The following is a 19,436-nucleotide window of genomic DNA, read 5'->3' as shown; positions in this document are numbered from 1 at the left end:
CTTTTGGATATATTTGTGTTATTTTGGATTGTTTAATTACTACGTGATTATTTGTGCTAGTCTTGTGTGGTGTCTAGTACTCTCTAGAGTTAGGGTCTGATTTTAATAATTATTTTATTTGTCTAGACTCGTCTACTGTTCGTGCTTCAGAGGCGAACCAGAGTTAGTTGCTTGCCGGTATTTCACGCGGATTAGCAAGCAGTGAGTTTGTATTTACTATTTACCGCTTTATTAAGTAAATTGTTATTTTAATATTAAATATATATACTGTACGTATATTTCGAACTGTTTTTATATTATGGCTCTTAGTTGGAACGTGCTACCTAATGGGCATCATTAGGACTGCGTGCGCACCGGTATTGATCTGGGTAAGGTATATATGGAAATGTGGTAACTCGGTGTGAGCATAGCTCTCGGGACCAGGTAGAGTAACTCGGTGTAGCTCAGCTCTCGGGACTCTGGTATAAGTGTGGTTATTGGTAACTCGGTGTAGCTCAGCTCTCGGGACCAGACCTATTGGATTATGATTATTATTTAGAATTGTGGATTAGGGTTCCAACTATTATCTGTAATATCGTTATTAAATGTTTTAAACGTTTTAAAGGTTTTCCACTTAATAAATGTAAATAGTGGTATGAACTCATCTCAGTATATCTGACCCCGTTGTTTTCCCAATTTTCCCAGGATTATGATCTGAGAGTGTCGGGTGATCTCCGCATTTACTTTTCCTCGGAGGTTCCATTATTTTGATATACTGTCAAACTATTTTATTCTTAGACCGCAGTAGTTGACTAGACGTCTTTACTATTGTTACAGTTGTTTGTCGGTTTGGTTCGGCTGGTTATATTGCTTTGGCATGTTATATTATTATATTGGTTTATGACAAATCTATTTTAGACTTAGAATTGAATATGTATGTTATATTAATTGTTGATTATTATAACTGCTAGTTTAGGCTGAAGTCTCGGTTGCCCCCGAGCATTGGTTTTCTGCAGGTTTATGTGTTTATGCTTTATATGGGAGGCTAGCTACGGGTTTCGGTACTACATTACCCATACCCTAGCGCCGGTCGCGATTCATGAAAATGGGTCGTGACAAACTTGGTATCAGAGCCTGGTTTCAAACCAAGGCCAATTGCTTGCTATGTGTTTACTCTGTTAAGTGTTGTTGTGACTTAGGAACTACTGCGGATATAGGATTCTGTCATGTCTTTAAAAAAACGTCATCTTTTGATTTTAAAACTTTCTGCCTACACCAATAGGATTGCGTCGAGTCAGTCATTGTATGTTGATTTGATGTTGTTAAATGTTAATTTTATTTCACTTGAGTGGACATTTTATTGCTGTTGATTTCTTGGGAAATCCTATATGTTGCTTGTTTTGTTCATACTAGGGTATGAAATATCTGTTATTTAAGTTGTTGTTGTTCAATCTTAGGATATGGACAACGTTATTCGTACTCGTGCTCGTGCTGCGGCAGAGCAAGAAGCTGTGGCTGATGATGCGATTTCCATGGAAGTCGATCAGAACGCACCACCAGTTCAGGCAAATGCTGGACGTGGTCGAGGTGGAGGTGCTGGCAGAGGTAGAGGTGCTGGTAGAGGCAGAGGAGCTGGTGCTGGTAGAGGTGGAGCTAGAGGGCGCGGTGCAGCAGGTGTTCAGGCACCGAATGTGCAGCAGGCACCAGGGGTGCAGCAAGCACCAAATATGCAAGCGTTCGACTTCACTACTTTCTTGGCTGGCGTTGTCGAGATGCAGAACAATCAGGCTCTACTGCAGAATCAGTGTAATATACTGGGTCAGTTAGCGCAGCAACAGCAACCTCAGGTTGGTGCTGTAGCTGGTATTGGTGGAATTGCTGGTGTCGGTCATATTCCAACAGACAGAGAGTTGGTGATGACCTACTTGAAGTTGAATCCGACTTCTTTTGATGGTACTGGTGATGCTCTTGACTTTTTGGAGGAATTTGAGTACAACAGTCAGAGGATTCAAGCTTCTGATCGTCAATCAGTGATGCTTGTGGAGATGTCGCTGAAGGGTCCAGCCAAGGACTGGTATCGCGATAACGTCAGGCCAGTTATGGATACTTTGCCTTGGGCTGATTTTGTGATCAGGTTCAGAGGTTACTATCTACCCTTCTCTGTTACTGAGAGTTTCAGAGAAAAGCTGCTCACTTTGAAGAAGGGGGATAGATCGGTGACAGACTACACTACTGAGTTTGTACGTTTGGGGCGGTTTGCTACAGATCTACAGGGTGATCAAGAGCGAGTGAACGACCGTTATGTTAGGGGTTTAGGCTCGGAGTTTCTTCCTTTGCTGATAGGGACAAACATGGAGTTTGCTCGGTTAGTGGATAGTGCGCGGCGGATGGAGAATTCGATGGTTCAGTTTGGGACGATCTCTGACCCTTTCCAGAATCAGAAGGGAAAGAGTGACGTTCCTAGTGGGGGGCAGCAGGCCCCAGTGCAGCATGGTAGTGGGAACTACTACAGTGGCTCTTCTCAGGCCAACAGGGGGAGTCGTCGGACTCACAACAAAGGGAGGCATAGTGCCAGGAGTGCTCCGTACAGTTCTAGTAGCAGTGGGAGCAACCGTGGTTCAGGACGCGGGTACAGTGGTGGATCGAACATTCCGTTCTGCCAGAATTGCAGACGTAGGCATTATGGTCAGTGCCAGTTAGCTCCTGGAGGTTGTTTCACTTGTGGCCAGCCGGGTCATTTTTCTAGGGAGTGTCCGACATCTGGGCAGCAGATGTCTAACTCCAGTGTGGCGCAGTCATCTTATCAGCAGCAGAGACCTGCGTTTACACAGTCTGTAGGGTACTCTCAACCTGCAGCATCTTTTGGTGGCCAGCGGGGCTGTGGTTCTGGTGGCAGAGGTTTTGGTGGCCGTGGTAACGGCGGTAGAGGTTCCAACGGTTATGGTACTGGACAGAGTTCGCAGCAGCAGCCGCAGGGTCAGGCCAGAGTGTTCGCACTTACTCCTCAGGATGCGCGTGCATCAAACGCTGTGGTGCAAGGTACCATCCCGATTTCTTTTATTGATGCTTTGGTATTATTTGATGCGGGTGCAACCCATTCGTTTGTTTCTACTTGTTTTGCTGGGAAATTGGGTAGAGCACCATCTGTTTTGAGTGAACCTCTAGCTGTGTCTACACCTATGTCTGAAGGTGTAGTAGTGGACGTCGTCTATCCTTCTTGTCCAGTGGTTATTCAGGGTAGAGAATTATGTGCTGATTTGATTGTACTTGACGTTCTTTCTTTTGATGTTATCTTGGGGATGGACTGGTTGTCACGCCATTATGCTTCTATTGACTGTCGAGGGAAGTCAGTCGAGTTCAGGATTCCAGGTGATCTACCTTTTTCCTTTCAGGGAGAAAAGGCAGAGACACCTAAGAATCTGATTTCCGCCATCAAGGCGAAGCGGATGTTAGGCAAGGGTTGCCAGGGTTTTCTTGCTGTGGTTCGTGATTTGGAGACTAGTAGTGGTGATATGCATAGTGTTCCGATAGTGAATGAGTTCACTGATGTGTTTCCAGAGGAATTGCCTGGGTTACCACCTGATCGTGATATTGAGTTTTGCATTGATGTGGTTTCTGGTACAGCTCCGATTTCGATACCGCCGTATCGGATGGCTCCTGCAGAGCTGAAGGAGTTGAAGGACCAGTTACAAGAGTTGTTGGATAGCGGGTTCATCAGACCGAGTACTTCTCCGTGGGGTGCTCCAGTTCTGTTTGTAAAGAAGAAAGACGGTTCCTTTCGGCTGTGTATCGACTACAGACAGTTGAATAAGGCTACTGTCAAGAACAGATATCCTCTTCCTCGCATCGATGATCTGTTTGACCAGTTGCAGGGTGCGAAGTGTTTTTCCAAGATTGATTTGAGGTCTGGGTATCATCAGCTACGGATCCGTGATGCAGATGTGCCTAAGACTGCTTTCCGGACTCGTTATGGACATTTTGAGTTTCTGGTTATGTCCTTTGGTCTGACGAACGCACCAGCAGCATTTATGGATATGATGAACAGAGTGTTCAAGCCGTTTTTGGATCAATTTGTTATCGTCTTCATTGATGACATTTTGATCTATTCTCGGAGTGAGGAGGAGCATGCTTACCATTTGAGGACTATACTACAGACGTTGCGTGAGCATCAGTTGTACGCTAAGTTCTCAAAATGTGAGTTCTGGTTGGATCAGGTTACCTTTCTAGGACACGTGGTGTCGAAAGATGGGATCAAGGTTGATCCGAAGAAGATTGAGGCGGTCATGGATTGGCAAAGGCCAAGGTCAGTTACCGAGATCAGAAGTTTTCTGGGTTTAGCTGGCTACTATGGTCGGTTCGTGCAAGATTTCTCCAGAATATCTGCACCTTTGACTAAACTGACACAGAAGGGTGTCAAGTTTGAGTGGACTGACAAGTGCGAGGCGAGCTTTGAGAAGCTCAAGGAGATTTTGACTACAGCTCCGGTTTTGGCATTGCCTTCTGGCATTGATGGGTTCACAGTGTATTGTGATGCGTCTCGGATTGGTTTGGGTTGCGTTCTGATGCAACATGGACAAGTGATTGCCTATGCTTCCAGACAGTTGAAGAAGCATGAGGTGAATTACCCTACTCATGATTTAGAGTTGGCAGCTGTGGTTTTTGCGCTGAAAATCTGGAGGCATTATTTGTATGGTGCTACTTGTGAGATTTTCACGGATCATAAGAGTCTGAAGTATATCTTTGATCAGAGAGAATTGAACTTGAGACAGAGGAGGTGGTTAGAGTTGCTGAAGGACTACGACTGTACTATTCAGTACCATCCTGGTAAGGCTAATGTGGTAGCCGATGCGTTGAGTCGCAAGTCTTCAGGCAGTTTGGCTCATATTTCTGAGATTGGGCGTAGACCCATGGTTAGAGAGTGGCACAGTTTGATAGCTTCAGGCTATGGATTTCAAATTTCTCAGACTGGTTATTTGTTAGCACAGTTGCAAGTGCAACCCGTTTTGATTGATCGGATCAAAGCTTTACAAGCTGAGGATCCACAATTGAAACGGATTATTGAGGAAGTTCAGCAGGATGGAAATTCTGAGTTTACTTTTGTGGATGGTGTTCTGAGACATGGTTCGAGATTGTGTGTTCCGGATTCAGATGGTTTGAGGGACCAGATTTTGGAAGAAGCGCACAAGTCTGCTTATAGTGTTCATCCGGGTTCTACTAAGATGTACCATGATCTTAAGGGTACCTATTGGTGGAGCGGGATGAAGAAGGATGTCGCTGAGTATGTTTCTAAGTGTCTGACTTGCCAGCAGGTGAAGCTGGAACATCAGAGACCTTTTGGCTATCTGCAACCACTACCTATTCCAGAGTGGAAGTGGGAGCGGATTGCTATGGATTTTGTGGTTGGGTTACCACGTACTCGACAGGGATACGATTCCATCTGGGTGATAGTTGACCGTATGACCAAGTCAGCTCATTTCCTTCCGATTAAGGTTTCGTATACTGCTTCGAGGTTGGCTCAGTTGTACATCGACAGGATTGTCAGTTTGCATGGTGTACCGGTTTCTATTGTTTCAGACAGAGGTTCTGTGTTTACTTCGAGGTTTTGGAAGGCGTTACAGGAATCCTTGGGTTCTCGGTTGGATTTCAGTACAGCTTTTCATCCTCAGACTGACGGTCAGTCTGAGAGGACTATTCAGACGTTGGAGGATATGCTCAGGATGTGTGTTCTCGATTTTCAGGGTAGCTGGGATACTCATTTGCCGTTGATTGAGTTTTCCTATAACAACAGTTATCATGCGAGTATCGAGATGGCGCCGTATGAGGCTTTGTACGGGCGCAAGTGTAGATCTCCTATTTGTTGGGAGGAGGTCGGAGAGCGTAAACTCTCGGGAGCGGAGATTATTCAGATTACCTCTGAGAAGGTACCGTTGATTAAGCGGAGGTTGGAGACTGCTTTTAGTCGGCATAAGAGTTATGCTGATCCGAAGAGGAAAGACATTGAGTTCCAGGTTGGTGACTTCGTATTTCTTCGGGTTTCGCCTATGAAAGGCGTGGTTCGTTTTGGTGTCAAGGGAAAGTTGGCACCGAGGTATATTGGTCCTTATGAAATTTCGGAGAGGATTGGAGCTGTGGCTTATCGTCTGGTTCTACCGCCAGACATGTCGTTAGTACATCCGGTGTTTCACGTTTCTATGTTGAGAAAGTGCGTTTCTGATCCTTCGCACGTGATTGTGCCTCAGAGTGTTGAGATTGACCAGGAGCTGTCCTATGAGGAACAGCCAGTTGAGATTGTTGATACGCAGGTGCGTAAATTGCGGAACAAGGAGATTCCGATGGTCAAAGTTCTCTGGCGCAATCATTCTGTAGAGGAGTGTACTTGGGAGACCGAGTTGGATATGCGGAATCGCTATCCTTTTCTATTTCCGTGAGGTACAATATCTTGTTTTCTGTGACTTTGTAGTTTTTACTTGTATTACGTGTTGTTCTGATGTGTTTTACTTGTAGTGTTAAATTCGAGGACGAATTTTTAATTAGTTGGGGAGAATGTAATATCCCGTAAAATTTTTAAATTTATTTTTGTAATTTCCGACGTGGTTCCGGATGTATTTTGTGGGGTATTTGAAGTTTCGTAAATTAATTGTGGTTCGATTCATTTTTGGTTCGGTTTTAAAAAAAAAAAAAAGGATTTTCTTCTTGGGTTGTGGTTCAACCGAAGTGGTTGAACCACTTCTGGTTAACTCAGGTCTCAAATCGAGACCTGAGTAAATCTTTTTTATTCTCGTTCGAGAATCCAAGGATTCTCGAACGAGAATCCTTTTTCTGGCCTGATCCCGTTCGGGACCAGGCCCTTTCCCGAACGGGATCAGGCCAAATTTGGCCATTTCCGTTCGGGAACAAGTCTGCCATATGGACCCCTCCGCCCAGCCCACTTCGCACTCATTTTCGACCCATCTCCTCTCGATATTTAAAGTCGACTTCTAAACAGAAAATCTTCACCACTCATCACTGAAACCCTAGCCGTTTTCCTCTTGTCATTTCGCTGAGTATCGAAGCTGTTATCAACTGCCAAAGATCGCTGTCCGGTAAGTTTTCTGATTTCTTGGATTTCCAGATTTTGTTCTTGAACGACATTACGTAATTTGGTTCGTTCTCTCTCGTTTCTAGATCGAAATCAGAACCGTTTGATTCCAGACGATCTAGACTCACGTATCTACGTTTCCCTACCTCAATTTCGCTGAACGGTACGCCGTCGATCTCGTTCTAATCGCCGTACGGTTAACCGCTTTGAGTGTATATTCTGTTCTTAATCTCTTGTTAAGTTACTGCCGAATCCCTTATTTGCTTTGGTCTTGATTTTGTTGCTTTATTGAATCATAAATCACTCTTGAATGGTTAGTTGTTATTGAATTAAAACGTTGTTTTGATGATGGGTTAACGGAACTAAATCTCGGCTCCATGAATGTGTCTTTCCCCCGACTACCACTGTTATGTGGTTTATGATTTTTGAGTCATTATTAGTTAGGATTAGTGATATGAATTGAATTGTAAAGTTGGGTTAATGGGTTGTGTTTTGAAAGTTAAAATCTTGTTTAAAGAATCATTACAGTAGCATGAGTATGGTGTTGATGGAAGCTTTCATGGTAGGCGGGATGGGTTCTGTTTGAATCAATAAGGGTGGTTAATTACCTTGTTTGGTCACCAAAGATGTGTGGTTAAATCAACTAAATCCCTAAGTTAGATTTTTAGCTTTTATTTGACAATAACTTTTACGATGATTTGGTTTGATTCGTAAACTTATAAGTAATAATTGTTGGAAATTAAAGATAATAAAAGTACTCGGAAAATTATTTTGGGCTTCGAGATTTAAAGTGGCAAAAGTACAATTTGGCCCTAAACGTTCTAAAACTTATTTAAAATTCAGTATTTGATTTATAACGTTATATTTTGTATTATTTATGAATAAAAATAAATAATTTGATTATGGAAATCAAATTAGCTAAATTACAATTTAGTCCCTAAATGGCAATAGTACAATTTGGTCCCTAATTGGCTAAAGTGCAATTTAGTCCCTAAACTTTTATTAACTTAAAATGATTAAGTTTTTGTTTGTAACTTGGGTTACTTAGAATTGAAGTTATTGAGTTCCGCTTTTAAAATAGATTAAAATTTTGTTAAATTGTTTTATAAATATAAACTCGGGTTTATTTTTGATAAACGTTTTGAGTCGGATTAGACTTGGGTCATCCGACAAGTGAGGTTAGCTTGGTAGTTATTGGTAACTCGGCAAACCCACTATTTGTAATTATATATTATTTAAGTTATTAAATAGTATTTATAATTTGGATTTTAAAGTGAGAACTCAATAGACTTATATTAATTGGGCTTTATTACCTTTTGGATATATTTGTGTTATTTTGGATTGTTTAATTACTACGTGATTATTTGTGCTAGTCTTGTGTGGTGTCTAGTACTCTCTAGAGTTAGGGTCTGATTTTAATAATTATTTTATTTGTCTAGACTCGTCTACTGTTCGTGCTTCAGAGGCGAACCAGAGTTAGTTGCTTGCCGGTATTTCACGCGGATTAGCAAGCAGTGAGTTTGTATTTACTATTTACCGCTTTATTAAGTAAATTGTTATTTTAATATTAAATATATATACTGTACGTATATTTCGAACTGTTTTTATATTATGGCTCTTAGTTGGAACGTGCTACCTAATGGCATCATTAGGACTGCGTGCGCACCGGTATTGATCTGGGTAAGGTATATATGGAAATGTGGTAACTCGGTGTGAGCATAGCTCTCGGGACCAGGTAGAGTAACTCGGTGTAGCTCAGCTCTCGGGACTCTGGTATAAGTGTGGTTATTGGTAACTCGGTGTAGCTTAGCTCTCGGGACCAGACCTATTGGATTATGATTATTATTTAGAATTGTGGATTAGGGTTCCAACTATTATCTGTAATATCGTTATTAAATGTTTTAAACGTTTTAAAGGTTTTCCACTTAATAAATGTAAATAGTGGTATGAACTCATCTCAGTATATCTGACCCCGTTGTTTTCCCAATTTTCCCAGGATTATGATCTGAGAGTGTCGGGTGATCTCCGCATTTACTTTTCCTCGGAGGTTCCATTATTTTGATATACTGTCAAACTATTTTATTCTTAGACCGCAGTAGTTGACTAGACGTCTTTACTATTATTACAGTTGTTTGTCGGTTTGGTTCGGCTGGTTATATTGCTTTGGCATGTTATATTATTATATTGGTTTATGACAAATCTATTTTAGACTTAGAATTGAATATGTATGTTATATTAATTGTTGATTATTATAACTGCTAGTTTAGGCTGAAGTCTCGGTTGCCCCCGAGCATTGGTTTTCTGCAGGTTTATGTGTTTATGCTTTATATGGGAGGCTAGCTACGGGTTTCGGTACTACATTACCCATACCCTAGCGCCGGTCGCGATTCATGAAAATGGGTCGTGACAGCTTGTCAGGATCACGTGGATTTAGCAAGCAGTGAGTTTATATCTCTATTTACCTCTTTATTAAGCAAATGTATTATTTTGTATATATATATGTATAAGCAGCTTTTGAACTGTTTTCGGCATTGTGGATTTGATTTGGAACGTGCTACTCGATGGGCATCATCGGGACTGCGTGCGCACCGGTAATGATTATGGTATTGAGGTAGGTTTGAGATACGTCTCACCTTAGTGAGGGCACCGGTGGAAGATACGTCTCCTGGGCTCACTATTTATTAAGTGATAGTCGGGGATCGGTTCTTGAGATACGTCTCACCGACACGACAACGGATTTAGAATTGTGGTTTAGGGTTTCATTGATAATCCATAATGAAAATGTTTTATTAAACGTTTTAAAGGTTTTTAACTTAATAAATGTAAATGGTTATATAAACTCTACTCAGTAAATCTGACCCCGTTGTTTTCCCAAATTTTCCAGGTTTATGATTTGAGCGTTTGGTCGATCTCCGTTTCTTCATTCTCGGAGGTTCTTTATTTTATTTTAGAATAAATGAGTCAAACTGTTTTGAACTCTTAGACCGCAGTAGTAGTATCAGTATTTATGTCTTAGTCTTATACGTTTATATTTTAGACTATTGATTGTTGGATTGGTCCATCTATTATATTATCAGCTATGGCATGATTACAGTGTTTATGGTTTGCCATGCTATTGACATTATTTGAGATAAGCGTACTTTAAATATATGCTGTTTATATGTACTGCTAGATTAGGCTGAAGTCTCGGTTGCCCCCGAGCATGTGATTTTCTGCAGGTTTATTGTTTTAAATATAATTAAGTTGTTATCCGCAAGGCTTGCTACGGGTTTTGGTACAACCATACCCATACCCTAGCGCCGGTCACGATTCATGAAAATGGGTCGTGACAGTAATTCTAGTGTTGCACATCAAACTATTTATATATACATGTATTTGTAACTCCTATAAAATATATAATTAAATATGTGCAGTTTCGTTAGTAATTAAAATTTCGTAATGTGTTTCTAAAAACAAACACTTCTACAGGGTAAAATTAAAATATTTGTGCTAATTCATTACGTTACTTATATTTTAAATATCTACAAAACTTACTTATTTAACATTTATAATAAAGTTTGCCATTTAAAACTGTAGCAGCAATGAGCCTTATATATTTATCAATTCAATTCTTTAATAATAGTTTTAAATGAATATATATATATGTTAATAAAATAAATAGGGTATACAATTATGAATAAGACGCAATCGGATGTGTAATCAACATATATTACATGGATTGATAACCTTTAATGAGGGTTTAATGACATCATTTAGTGGGTTAATCTTAAGATTTAGAACTCGTTTTGGGTGGTACAGAACAATACTAGTCCAAATATTATAAATATACAAGTCCACTTCAACTGTTTAATAAAAAAAATTAAAAGAATTATAAATGTGCAAATTGTGAATGTAAGTCTACTAAAATATGTTTCTATCATATACATATTAGAACACGTGAATGTAGGACTATAACATTATACTAAAAATTAAATTTTTTAATCTTTAATGGATAACACTTATATAAAATTAGAAAATGTCTTAGAATCAATTCTAGTGTTTGTACAAAACAATAATTCTTTTGTATTACGTAAGTGTAAGGCTTGAGGTAAGTACAAGAAATCTAAAACAATATCTTAATATCAAATTTCGGATAAGGAATCTACCGCTATTGTTTCCTAAAATTGATTAAAATTCACACCTTTATTATTTACTCAGAAATTATTTAGAATTATATTCGCCCTTCTCAAGGAATTAAATATTTTAACATGCAAATTTAATTCATATAGATTATGTATTAATAAATATTTTTAATTCAGATAATGTAAAATTTACATATGGTTTAGAGTAAAAGAATTTAAATGAAATAAAAAATGACTTAAATGCTTTTAATTTCTCAACACCGTACGAAATAATTCAAAAAGTTAAAGAAATTTAAAATTATAATATCGGCAAATAGATATGTTCGAACTCAAAGAAATTATATAACTCTCTTGGTATGTAAAATATAAAATTAGATATTTAACCCAATTCCACAAAATTTAGTATGTAATTATAAATAATTACTTATGCCATTACAACGCAGAGATTTTTTACTGGTATACCGTATAAAGATTATTTAAACTGTAAATTTTGAGATTTATGGATAGCAAAAATTAAAAAAAATTCATCCTTCTTTTTTTAATTTAATAAAAACATAAGTCGACTATGCTAGTTGTTGCTTTAATAACATGACTAGTACCTTATTTATTTTACTTATTCAGAATTTAATTGTGCAATGAATTTTATATTTTTAAATATACGTCCATTATATACACATTGACATATATTTTATATTTAAAAAATAATTAAATTATGTATTTGTCTTCTAATATTTCTGCTTGTAAAATGTGAGCATCATTTTTTCGATTTTTTTAATAAAAGGTTTGATTAAAAAAAATGGAATTTCATAGTGCTATAATACAAAGTAATTGATATTATCCTATGTATTCCATAACAAATAATAGAACTTAAGATGTTTTTATTATGTTTTATTTTTAAATTTTACAAAGTGATTATTCCACTTTTCATTATTCGATGCGTAGCATAAGTAGTGCACCGTTTGGACATTGAGAACATAATTGACGAGATTACACGTGCTGGATTTTTATCAGTTTGCAATTGCCTTCGGAATAGGAAAACAACCAATGTATACTTCTTGTGATTTAGCCAAATAGTATTGCAGACGTGCTTCAAAGTTCGGTCCATGAGCGATATAACTCACCATTTCGTCATGACAAGATTTCCCTAGTGTAGAAACGAGTTCAACACAACATTCATGAGAAAGTGTGCCATTCAAGAACACCGATTTAAATATCTCATTTCCACACTTTTTTGTTGCATGACTGGCGCATACATCTAAGAAGTTGAACAATCCTGGGCGTGGCTCTTGCGCAGAAGTTGGTGCTCCTAAATCTAGTGCACAAGTAAACAGTGACATGCTAAGAAAAACAGCAACTGCTATAAGAAGGTTGTTAACTCCCGCCATTTGTTTTCGATAAAATAATATTTACTCAAGTATGGAATGAAGATATCTTTTATGGAGTAATTCTAGTGTTGCACATCAAACTATTTATATATACATGTATTTGTAACTCCTATAAAATATATAATTAAATATGTGCAGTTTCGTTAGTAATTAAAATTTCGTAATGTGTTTCTAAAAGCAAACACTTCTACAGGGTAAAATTAAAATATTTGTGCTAATTCATTACGTTACTTATATTTTAAATATCTACAAAACTTACTTATTTAACATTTATAATAAAGTTTGCCATTTAAAACTGTACCAGCAATGAGCCTTATATATTTATCAATTCAATTCTTTAATAATAGTTTTAAATGAATATATATATATGTTTATAAAATAAATAGGGTATACAATTATGAATAAGACGCAATCGGATGTGTAATCAACATATATTACATGGATTGATAACCTTTAATGAGGGTTTAATGACATCATTTAGTGGGTTAATCTTAAGATTTAGAACTCGTTTTGGGTGGTACAGAACAATACTAGTCCAAATATTATAAATATACAAGTCCACTACAACTGTTTAATAAAAAAAATTAAAAGAATTATAAATGTGCAAATTGTGTATGTAAGTCTACTAAAATATGTTTCTATCATATACATATTAGAACACGTGAATGTAGGACTATAACATTATACTAAAAATTAAATTTTCTAATCTTTAATGGATAACACTTATATAAAATTAGAAAATGTCTTAGAATTAATTCTAGTGTTTGTACAAAACAATAATTCTTTTGTATTACGTAAGTGTAAGGCTTGAGGTAAGTACAAGAAATCTAAAACAATATCTTAATATCAAATTTCGGATAAGGAATCTACCGCTATTGTTTCCTAAAATTGATTAAAATTCACACCTTTATTATTTACTCAGAAATTATTTAGAATTATATTCGCCCTTCTCAAGGAATTAAATATTTTAACATGAAAATTTAATTCATATAGATTATGTATTAATAAATATTTTTAATTCAGATAATGTAAAATTTACATATGGTTTAGAGTAAAAGAATTTAAATGAAATAAAAAATGACTTAAATGCTTTTAATTTCTCAACACCGTACGAAATAATTCAAAAAGTTAAAGAAATTTAAAATTAGAGTATCGGAAAATAGATATGTTCGAACTCAAAGAAATTATATAACTCTCTTGGTATGTAAAATATAAAATTAGATATTTAACCCAATTCCACAAAATTTAGTATGTAATTATAAATAATTACTTATGCCATTACAACGCAGAGATTTTTTACTGGTATACCGTATAAAGATTATTTAAACTTTAAATTTTGAGATTTATGGATAGCAAAAATTAAAAAAAATTCATACTTCTTTTTTTAATTTAATAAAAACATAAGTCGACTATGCTAGTTGTTGCTTTAATAACATGACTAGTACCTTATTTATTTTACTTATTCAGAATTTAATTGTGCAATGAATTTTATATTTTTAAATATACGTCCATTATATACACATTGACGTATATTTTATATTTAAAAAACAATTAAATTATGTATTTGTCTTCTAATATTTCTGCTTGTAAAATGTGAGCATCATTTTTTCGATTTTTTTAATAAAAGGTTTGATTAAAAAAAATGGAATTTCATAGTGCTATAATACAAAGTAATTGATATTATCCTATGTATTCCATAACAAATAATAGAACTTAAGATGTTTTTATTATGTTTTATTTTTAAATTTTACAAAGTGATTATTCCACTTTTCATTATTCGATGCGTAGCATAAGTAGTGCACCGTTTGGACATTGAGAACATAATTGACGAGATTACACGTGCTAGATTTTTCTCAGTTTGCAATTGCCTTCGGAATAGGAAAACAACCAATGTATACTTCTTGTGATTTAGCCAAATAGTATTGCAGACGTGCTTCAAAGTTCGGTCCATGAGCGATATAACTCACCATTTCGTCATGACAAGATTTTCCTAGTGTAGAAACGAGTTCAACACAACATTCATGAGAAAGTGTGCCATTCAAGAACACCGATTTAAATATCTCATTTCCACACTTTTTTGTTGCATGACTGGCGCATACATCTAAGAAGTTGAACAATCCTGGGCGTGGCTCTTGCGCAGAAGTTGGTGCTCCTAAATCTAGTGCACAAGTAAACAGTGACATGCTAAGAAAAACAGCAACTGCTATAAGAAGGTTGTTAACTCCCGCCATTTGTTTTCGATAAAATAATATTTACTCAAGTATGGAATGAAGATATCTTTTATGGAGTAATTCTAGTGTTGCACATCAAACTATTTATATATACATGTATTTGTAACTCCTATAAAATATATAATTAAATATGTGCAGTTTCGTTAGTAATTAAAATTTCGTAATGTGTTTCTAAAAACAAACACTTCTACAGGGTAAAATTAAAATATTTGTGCTAATTCATTACGTTACTTATATTTTAAATATCTACAAAACTTACTTATTTAACATTTATAATAAAGTTTGCCATTTAAAATTGTAGCAGCAATGAGCCTTATATATTTATCAATTCAATTCTTTAATAATAGTTTTAAATGAATATATATATGTTTATAAAATAAATAGGGTATACAATTATGAATAAGACGCAATCGGATGTGTAATCAACATATATTACATGGATTGATAACCTTTAATGAGGGTTTAATGACATCATTTAGTGGGTTAATCTTAAGATTTAGAACTCGTTTTGGGTGGTACAGAACAATACTAGTCCAAATATTATAAATATACAAGTCCACTACAACTGTTTAATAAAAAAAATTAAAAGAATTATAAATGTGCAAATTGTGAATGTAAGTCTACTAAAATATGTTTCTATCATATACATATTAGAACACGTGAATGTAGGACTATAACATTATACTAAAAATTAAATTTTCTAATCTTTAATGGATAACACTTATATAAAATTAGAAAATGTCTTAGAATCAATTCTAGTATTTGTACAAAACAATAATTCTTTTGTATTACGTAAGTGTAAGGCTTGAGGTAAGTACAAGAAATCTAAAACAATATCTTAATATCAAATTTCGGATAAGGAATCTACCGCTATTGTTTCCTAAAATTGATTAAAATTCACACCTTTATTATTTACTCAGAAATTATTTAGAATTATATTCGCCCTTCTCAAGGAATTAAATATTTTAACATGCAAATTTAATTCATATAGATTATGTATTAATAAATATTTTTAATTCAGATAATGTAAAATTTACATATGGTTTAGAGTAAAAGAATTTAAATGAAATAAAAAATGACTTAAATGCTTTTAATTTCTCAACACTGTACGAAATAATTCAAAAAGTTAAAGAAATTTAAAATTATAATATCGGCAAATAGATATGTTCGAACTCAAAGAAATTATATAACTCTCTTGGTATGTAAAATATAAAATTAGATATTTAACCCAATTCCACAAAATTTAGTATGTAATTATAAATAATTACTTATGCCATTACAACGCAGAGAGTTTTTACTGGTATACCGTATAAAGATTATTTAAACTGTAAATTTTGAGATTTATGGATAGCAAAAATTAAAAAAAATTCATCCTTCTTTTTTTAATTTAATAAAAACATAAGTCGACTATGCTAGTTGTTGCTTTAATAACATGACTAGTACCTTATTTATTTTACTTATTCAGAATTTAATTGTGCAATGAATTTTATATTTTTAAATATACGTCCATTATATACACATTGACATATATTTTATATTTAAAAAACAATTAAATTATGTATTTGTCTTCTAATATTTCTGCTTGTAAAATGTGAGCATCATTTTTTCGATTTTTTTAATAAAAGGTTTGATTAAAAAAAATGGAATTTCATAGTGCTATAATACAAAGTAATTGATATTATCCTATGTATTCCATAACAAATAATAGAACTTAAGATGTTTTTATTATGTTTTATTTTTAAATTTTACAAAGTGATTATTCCACTTTTCATTATTCGATGCGTAGCATAAGTAGTGCACCGTTTGGACATTGAGAACATAATTGACGAGATTACACGTGCTAGATTTTTATCAGTTTGCAATTGCCTTCGGAATAGGAAAACAACCAATGTATACTTCTTGTGATTTAGCCAAATAGTATTGCAGACGTGCTTCAAAGTTCGGTCCATGAGCGATATAACTCACCATTTCGTCATGACAAGATTTCCCTAGTGTAGAAACGAGTTCAACACAACATTCATGAGAAAGAGTGCCATTCAAGAACACCGATTTAAATATCTCATTTCAACACTTTTTTGTTGCATGACTGGCGCATACATCTAAGAAGTTGAACAATCCTGGGCGTGGCTCTTGCGCAGAAGTTGGTGCTCCTAAATCTAGTGCACAAGTAAACAGTGACATGCTAAGAAAAACAGCAACTGCTATAAGAAGGTTGTTAACTCCCGCCATTTGTTTTCGATAAAATAATATTTACTCAAGTATGGAATGAAGATATCTTTTATGGAGTAATTCTAGTGTTGCACATCAAACTATTTATATATACATGTATTTGTAACTCCTATAAAATATATAATTAAATATGTGCAGTTTCGTTAGTAATTAAAATTTCGTAATGTGTTTCTAAAAACAAACACTTCTACAGGGTAAAATTAAAATATTTGTGCTAATTCATTACGTTACTTATATTTTAAATATCTACAAAACTTACTTATTTAACATTTATAATAAAGTTTGCCATTTAAAATTGTAGCAGCAATGAGCCTTATATATTTATCAATTCAATTCTTTAATAATAGTTTTAAATGAATATATATATGTTTATAAAATAAATAGGGTATACAATTATGAATAAGACGCAATCGGATGTGTAATCAACATATATTACATGGATTGATAACCTTTAATGAGGGTTTAATGACATCATTTAGTGGGTTAATCTTAAGATTTAGAACTCGTTTTGGGTGGTACAGAACAATACTAGTCCAAATATTATAAATATACAAGTCCACTACAACTGTTTAATAAAAAAAATTAAAAGAATTATAAATGTGCAAATTGTGAATGTAAGTCTACTAAAATATGTTTCTATCATATACATATTAGAACACGTGAATGTAGGACTATAACATTATACTAAAAATTAAATTTTCTAATCTTTAATGGATAACACTTATATAAAATTAGAAAATGTCTTAGAATCAATTCTAGTATTTGTACAAAACAATAATTCTTTTGTATTACGTAAGTGTAAGGCTTGAGGTAAGTACAAGAAATCTAAAACAATATCTTAATATCAAATTTCGGATAAGGAATCTACCGCTATTGTTTCCTAAAATTGATTAAAATTCACACCTTTATTATTTACTCAGAAATTATTTAGAATTATATTCGCCCTTCTCAAGGAATTAAATATTTTAACATGCAAATTTAATTCATATAGATTATGTATTAATAAATATTTTTAATTCAGATAATGTAAAATTTACATATGGTTTAGAGTAAAAGAATTTAAATGAAATAAAAAATGACTTAAATGCTTTTAATTTCTCAACACTGTACGAAATAATTCAAAAAGTTAAAGAAATTTAAAATTATAATATCGGCAAATAGATATGTTCGAACTCAAAGAAATTATATAACTCTCTTGGTATGTAAAATATAAAATTAGATATTTAACCCAATTCCACAAAATTTAGTATGTAATTATAAATAATTACTTATGCCATTACAACGCAGAGAGTTTTTACTGGTATACCGTATAAAGATTATTTAAACTGTAAATTTTGAGATTTATGGATAGCAAAAATTAAAAAAAATTCATCCTTCTTTTTTTAATTTAATAAAAACATAAGTCGACTATGCTAGTTGTTGCTTTAATAACATGACTAGTACCTTATTTATTTTACTTATTCAGAATTTAATTGTGCAATGAATTTTATATTTTTAAATATACGTCCATTATATACACATTGACATATATTTTATATTTAAAAAACAATTAAATTATGTATTTGTCTTCTAATATTTCTGCTTGTAAAATGTGAGCATCATTTTTTCGATTTTTTTAATAAAAGGTTTGATTAAAAAAAATGGAATTTCATAGTGCTATAATACAAAGTAATTGATATTATCCTATGTATTCCATAACAAATAATAGAACTTAAGATGTTTTTATTATGTTTTATTTTTAAATTTTACAAAGTGATTATTCCACTTTTCATTATTCGATGCGTAGCATAAGTAGTGCACCGTTTGGACATTGAGAACATAATTGACGAGATTACACGTGCTAGATTTTTATCAGTTTGCAATTGCCTTCGGAATAGGAAAACAACCAATGTATACTTCTTGTGATTTAGCCAAATAGTATTGCAGACGTGCTTCAAAGTTCGGTCCATGAGCGATATAACTCACCATTTCGTCATGACAAGATTTCCCTAGTGTAGAAACGAGTTCAACACAACATTCATGAGAAAGTGTGCCATTCAAGAACACCGATTTAAATATCTCATTTCCACACTTTTTTGTTGCATGACTGGCGCATACATCTAAGAAGTTGAACAATCCTGGGCGTGGCTCTTGCGCAGAAGTTGGTGCTCCTAAATCTAGTGCACAAGTAAACAGTGACATGCTAAGAAAAACAGCAACTGCTATAAGAAGGTTGTTAACTCCCGCCATTTGTTTTCGATAAAATAATATTTACTCAAGTATGGAATGAAAATATCTTTTATGGAGTAATTCTAGTGTTGCACATCAAACTATTTATATATACATGTATTTGTAACTCCTATAAAATATATAATTAAATATGTGCAGTTTCGTTAGTAATTAAAATTTCGTAATGTTTTTCTAAAAACAAACA

Source organism: Mercurialis annua, linkage group LG8 (genome assembly GCF_937616625.2).
Source record: "Mercurialis annua linkage group LG8, ddMerAnnu1.2, whole genome shotgun sequence".
NCBI classification, from domain to species: domain Eukaryota; kingdom Viridiplantae; phylum Streptophyta; class Magnoliopsida; order Malpighiales; family Euphorbiaceae; genus Mercurialis; species Mercurialis annua.
The sequence above is the reverse complement of the archived record's forward strand: the minus strand, read 5'-3'. Positions refer to the sequence as shown.